Genomic DNA, 6,858 nt, shown 5'->3' on the forward strand with positions numbered 1-6,858 from the left:
TAACACAGCCAAACAGAAAAGAAGGAAAAATAAAAGAAAATGAATAAGAATCCTTTTGGTTACATTCAGGAAAAACAACTCCCCACCCTGCCCCCCTACCAAATTGTGGAACATGTGAATTTAAAAAAAGAAAGAACATTTCTATCCAGATAAGGAAAATGCATGGAAAATCATACTTGGCCCAATATTACTCCAACATTTTCTTTCAGGAAATTTAAACATTATAAAATGAATCGGTGACTTCAGTGTCTTGAAGTCAGGCTTGGGAAACAAAACTAAACGCTTTTGTGAGAAAACACACTTCCAAACAAAAGGGCAGTTGTTACAGCATCATGAGTGACATGAACAAAATGATCAACATCCGCCCAAGGGCCAGCACAAATATCAAACGTGCTGATAAGTGGAGGCGGTCCCCTTGTCACAAAAGGTGTGGTGTGTGTACAGTGACCACATAAGCACAAGATCATGGCACTTAAACAGCAGCAGCACTGCTGGTTACATGTGATATTTGACAAATACGACAACCATCTCAATCTGCTCAAGTAGCACTCATGGGAAGGGTGAAATTTCATCAACATTGGTTAACTTATGGTGTATTAAAAAGCCAGCAAGGAGATAAAGTGATGGATTAAAAGATAAACTACTCACAGGCAGACAAACAGAAGCACAGATAGAGTTACAAACAAACGTGTGCTTTACTCAGACAGAAAGAGGATAACCAGCCCCAAGAAGTGATGTGTCTGCTAGGAAAGCCTTGAACGTAGAATTTTCTGACTTCATCTTTAATTTAGTTCTTCCAGCGCCATGCAGCACAACCAGGGATAACTCTCTAAAAGTCTCTATAATAAAGTTATATATCTATTAAATGAAGCTAATAATGTTTTCATATAGTTCTTTGAGGATAAGAGACCTTTGAAACATTTACAAAGGTCCTCTATTCATGCCCTCTATTCATTGGAGCTACTTGACATGATATCAATCTCTTCAGACAGATACACAGTGTATATATGAAATTGTGAAGCATCCAAATGCATTACCAGTAGACCTTAATGTGCTCTATGCTGTAAAGAATTACTGATGATCTTTCTGGGAGTAATTTAAACATTGGACGAGGGCATCTTCTAGATCCTTTCTAGTTCTTTATTCCTTTGAAGCCTAATTTCTCTTCCCTGTTTAGGAAGAAAATACTGTGAGACCCACAGGATAGAGATGAAAAATAAGAGTGTGTGTCCTCAAATTTTTCTTTCAAAAATACCATGGCATTTACTGGAGATAGTCTGGATTCCTGTGACAGAATGAGTTGAGATCCCCCTTGAAATGAACTCACATGCCACTTTCCTTTATATGAACTTACTCTTCATGCTTCCTTACTCTACACACATCCCAAAGGAATGGGATGTTCATTGCCAGAAAATAGGAAACTGGATTGATTCTTCCCTTTTTTTGTCTTATATAAAATTGGGACTCCATGCATACACTTATATGAATCTCTCCCTTTTGGAAAAAGCCATGTGGAATCAATGGTGGCTCCTTTTTGACAAAGAGACAAACTTGAATTGGGAAGAACCTTTGGGGTCAGTAACGGGCCTGAGGTGATGAAATGGTCCTGGTGGAAGGTTCCTTGGCATCCTCTCCTGGCGAATGTTCTACCAGCAACTGGTCCACGGATGTTCCCACAGTGTCCTTGGGATTGTTATTTCTCCCCTTCATTTGTCTCCTGACACCCCTCCACTCACGGTTTCTTCTTCAGCATAGGAAGTCATCTCATTTAAAATTTCAAGTGACTTGACTACAGTAATAGAGCTCTTAGGATACAAATCAGACAGAAGTAGGTAAAGATAGGTAGGAATCCATCTCTCCTTTGAGCCTGGCACAGATTAGCACAACAACCAGATTCCTAACAGGTTTTTCTAGATTTCACTCCCCACTCCACCTGCATGTTGTCCTTATTCTTATTACAACGTGGATGTTCTTATTACTCAATCCTTACATTCATCTCTCTTTGGTTCTGGGATAAAACTACTCAAACCTTAATTTAGATATTTTATACTCCCTTAGAATCTCTGGGAAAAGAGATCTTATAAACTAGATTCCCGGGTCTTATTAGGCTCAGACCAACCTGACCATTAATTTTCCTACTGTTCACAAACATCCCTGAACTTCTTTCTCTTTCCTGGGATGACTGGCCCATGACAGATACTGGAGTTTGGCCTTTCTTTTATTCAGACAATTCTCTTTTCCTCCTCTCTCGCACTTCAGACATTTCTTTCTCTATCCCCCAGGTAATATATTTGCTTTTCTTGTTTCTGCAGTTTCCTTTTGTTTTTTGAAATGTTCCATGTGGAAGTTCTATATTTCTTTCCCTCAGAGGCTTCTGACCCTCCAGTTCTGCTTATCAGTGTACTTGTTAACATTTGGAACTCTGAAGACAGACAAATCTAGATTCAAATTCCCACTGTGCCACTTACTGCCTACGTGATATGAAGTAATTTCCTACTCACTCTGCACTCCGGTGCTTAGAAACTCTTGCTCTTTTCAGGTGGGTGACCTTGGGCCAATGATACAATCACTCCAAACTTCACTGTCCTCATTTGTAAAATGACAGTACATACCCTACAACATTAGTATGAAAAATAAATGTGATGATCAATACAATGGCAAAATAATCACTCTATAAATATTAGCTATTACCATTATTAGCAATTCAAATTGCCAGACCCATTTGGTGTGTATCAGGTTTCCTGACTTCACTTTGTTCTCAATACAAATGCTATTATTTCTTAAATGTGGAATTTATCAGACCTCATTAGCCAGAGGCATTTTCTCATGGTCCACATGAAGTTTAGAGAGCTGGGAGAGCCAGAAGCTTTTACACAGTTAATACTATTTAAACATGTCTGAGTCCTGGTGAGTCCTCACTCGTCCTGTTTCTTCTGTGTGCTAGAGCTTACTAACAGAGCAGTTTTCACCTAAATGCATCAGAACCTAAATGTGGACATTATGACAGTAAGTATGAGAACTACAACCAAAGAATATCACTGAGCCAGAGACCTATAAAACAACCAACCTGGTGCAGACCACGATGCAGGACTCCACACACATACCGAGTGCTTTGGGATCCCAGAGTGAGCAACTCAGGGCTCCAGTTAAAGAGAAAGTCAGAGTGGGAGACCTGACCACTGCATCAGTCACTTCACTCGACTCAGGCTTATTCCTGCTGAAGTGTCTGATGATCTCCAATGCCCCCTTCCGCCTTCATTGCTCTAAAGGCCACTCCTCCAGAAATGAGAACCCAGAAAAGAGCATATCGTCTGTGAGAAAAGCTATTCCTGATGCTGCATATAAGTAAGTTCACAAGGTACATTTGTAGGATGACACTAAGTCAGATGCAGTTCAAGTACCAATTATTATACAAAAAAGAGCTTACTTTTTGTATGTTGTTATCTCTGGTGGTGGTGGTGATAGTGGACACAACCCATTCCTCAAAAAGGAAAAGGAACACATATAGTAACACTAATTATTAATACTTGCAAAACAAAACAGAAGTTCTGAAGGAAGTAAAAACTGAGGGTTTTTTATATTAAAGATTTCTGTTATTTGAAAACCAAGATTAAACTGCCAGGAAAGTCTACTTCAGAACAGTAATTGAACTTGCGCTGCAGTGAAGGTAGATTTAAACAATGATGTGAAGTCTGGTGAGAACTAACAAACCCCAGCAGAGGGTCTAAAAAGATCATACGCAAACAATATTAAATCCCTGAGCTTACAGAAAGCATCAACTCAAGGGGTTTACCCCCAGTTCACCATGTCATATGGCTCTACTTTCTAAAGTCACTATAGTAAATTAAAAGAAATTCTGTATAGCTGCTTTAAATGGGGACTCAGATCAGTAGGTGTACATAAAACATATAAGGCAGTTTGTGTCTTATTTACTCCCACTATTATAAACAAAATCAAACCACTGAGATTTGTAGACTTTAGGGGTCTCTTTTTCACTGTTGAACCCAAGGTTATTTCTCCTCTTTAACACCAATAACCATGTTGACATATTTTTCCTAACTCTGCATGTACTGAAAATAGGTGGTTGCAAACAAAACTCAGAAACATAACTAGCATTCTAAGAAAATGACCCTGAAATTATTCTTTTTACTGCGGCTTTACTTGATGCTCCATGATGCAGGCTCCTGAGGGTCTCCTGCTTGGAATGATTGAATGTAGATGATAACCAGAGTTGAATGAGGAATCCTGAAATTGGGGATTCTGATTCCTAATGCAATCTGTATACCAATCTACAGCATGATTTCCTCTTTGTTTACCATTTGGTAAAGAATGTAGGTGGAGATGTTGTGGGCACATGGACACAACCGTTCAAACTGCTTTGAAAGGTGAATGCAGAGGAGAGAGAGATCCCAAGTGCAAATAGGCAGGCATTTCAGATTTCGAGAGACAACTGAAAAGGGAACATCTGTTGCATCCCCTGGGTTTGAGGGCAGTCTGTGTAACTCTTCCTATCTCTGAGAGTGTGCACAAAGTGGAGACGGTGGAGACTTCCAACCTCAAATCTAAAAAAGATTGAGAGATTTCGGAAGGCCCGGAGGCGCCAAAGGTCAGGGGGATCAATATACAGACCCTACCGTGGGGGAAGGGAGGAGGAAGGGAAGACTTGTATTGAAAACCGCTGCAAAAGGGAAGCCAATGAGAGGGAAGGAAGTTTCTGAATAATTAAAAAGTTCAGAATAAGCAAACCCAGTTGCCACGGGGGAAGGAGGTGGGATGGGGGATTTTAAAAAAGCGGTTGATGTGGTAATTAAGAATTTTGGTGAGCGCCTGGGCAGGTCACCTCCTTTCTCAGATCAGAGCCCCATCAGAAATTCTTTCAAGTGTCCTTCTGCGTCGCCAAAGATGACAACAGCAAATCAATAAGTGCTTGAAATGAAAGGGGATGTTGGCGAGCCCCCAGGCTACAGATTTCCCGCCGCCAGCCTGTTCTGAACTCCTAGCGTGCCTTTGCACCGTCTCTCTTAAGAAGAGCTACCTTTTATTCCAATTCTCAGGACGAAGGTAAGTGCTCAGTTAGCATATCTATTAAAAGTCGGCTCTTTTTCCAGCTCTCGCTTCGGGCCGAGAGAGCGCTGCCTCCGTTCGCCAGCCGGCGGGCGAGGGGAGAGGAGAGGAGCTGGCTGGCCAGGCCGCCAGCGGGGCCACACACCTCCCGCGCTGGCCCAGCTGGCCCCAGGATTGAGCGCTTCTAGGTCCGAGCTGGAAAGTCCTGCCACAGCAAACGGCCTGAGCGACAGCGGCCTCCGGAGCGCTTCTTCCACTTCATTTATTTACAAATAAGCACAAAATCACTAACAACAGAGAAGGGCCCGTGCTCCAAAATTACAACTTGGAATCACCGGAAACTCCGTTCTGAGTTCCAGACCTTGGTCTTTTCCCCTACCAATAACCATCTCTCCCCTAATATGCCTTGATTTGACAATCTTTCCAGAGCCCAATATCAGGAGACGTTTTAATTAGGTAATTCATTAGTGAGTCAATACAGACATTGATATATTCTTTTAGCTCAAGTGGTTAAGTACTAATTTCGAAATGATTATAAAACACCGGAATAGGCAACACATCGTAATTTTAATTTATATGCAAATCAATTGGTTCATCTTTAACACCCTTATAAAAAAAAAAACAATTATTGTATTGTAGCATCGGAGGTAGGATCAGACCTCCTGAATAAATTTGGAAATAAGGCCTGGACTGGGAAGAAAATTTAGAACAGCCAACAAATCAATAATGTTTGAGGCAGTTAAACATCTTTAGCCATTGGTATTTACATACTCGCTTGTTTTCAGATAAGGAGCTGGGGAAATTGCTTGCCAGAGCTGAAATCATAATCCAGAGTGAAAAAAGTAAATGGTAGCATGCAGCCAGTCACCGCGGGCTTGAAAATAATACTGTACCTTTCCTAAATCCTAACTCTTGGGTGAGAGGAAGTTGGCAGAGGTCACCCCACATTTGTCCTTGGTTTTGCCCTGCTTTGATCACAAAATGCTATGTCCTCCCTGAGTTTCACAATATGCTCCTTATTCTAACAGTTCTGTCACTTGTTTCAAAGTGTTAGAGGGAGGGGCATAATTCAGAATCTCACTAGAACTTTGCTGAACCCATGTAACCAGCACCACTTTTCCTATGCTGATTTATTGGGGTGAGGGGTTGCCTTATGTCTAATTCTCTGTCCCCCCCCCAACACACACATTAAACCTGATCATCAAAAAAGACAAAAGGAATGGGCAGTGAAAAATGGTGCAGCGCACAGGTTTAATGGAAAGTTATTATCTTTAGACATAGTTCAAAATTTTGGAAAAGTGAAAAGCACATTTACTTCTGGGGGAAAAAATTTGTAAGATGATCTAGAACAGTGAATCTCACCAGGCGATCGGCGCTAGGGTTGTTTATGTAAAAGTGTAACATCCTTGAAATTCACTGATATAAGGTCAGTGTCTCCCCACCACGGCTCCCAGCCAGGAGATCTGGCCCTTAAGGAGCTGGTACCTTTGATGCTACAATCTTGTTTACATCTGCAGGGCAGGGAATTGCTTGCTTTGCTTGAACGCTCCCTCCACCCCCTTCTAATTTGAAGTAATCGGAATCTAAATACAATTGCCAGGGCCCACTCTTCCATTTCTGCTCCGACGAGAGAAAAACCTGAAATCCACGTCTTAAATCAGCTCGGTCGGTGGTTTGTAGCACACACACACACGCACACACACACACACACACACACACCCAGCACCCTGCCTTTCCTCTGCATGCCTAATGTATTCCCTGGTGGTTCTGGGCATTAATTAGTTGTTTAATAGG

Source organism: Bos indicus, chromosome 6 (genome assembly GCF_029378745.1).
Source record: "Bos indicus isolate NIAB-ARS_2022 breed Sahiwal x Tharparkar chromosome 6, NIAB-ARS_B.indTharparkar_mat_pri_1.0, whole genome shotgun sequence".
NCBI classification, from domain to species: Eukaryota; Metazoa; Chordata; class Mammalia; order Artiodactyla; family Bovidae; genus Bos; species Bos indicus.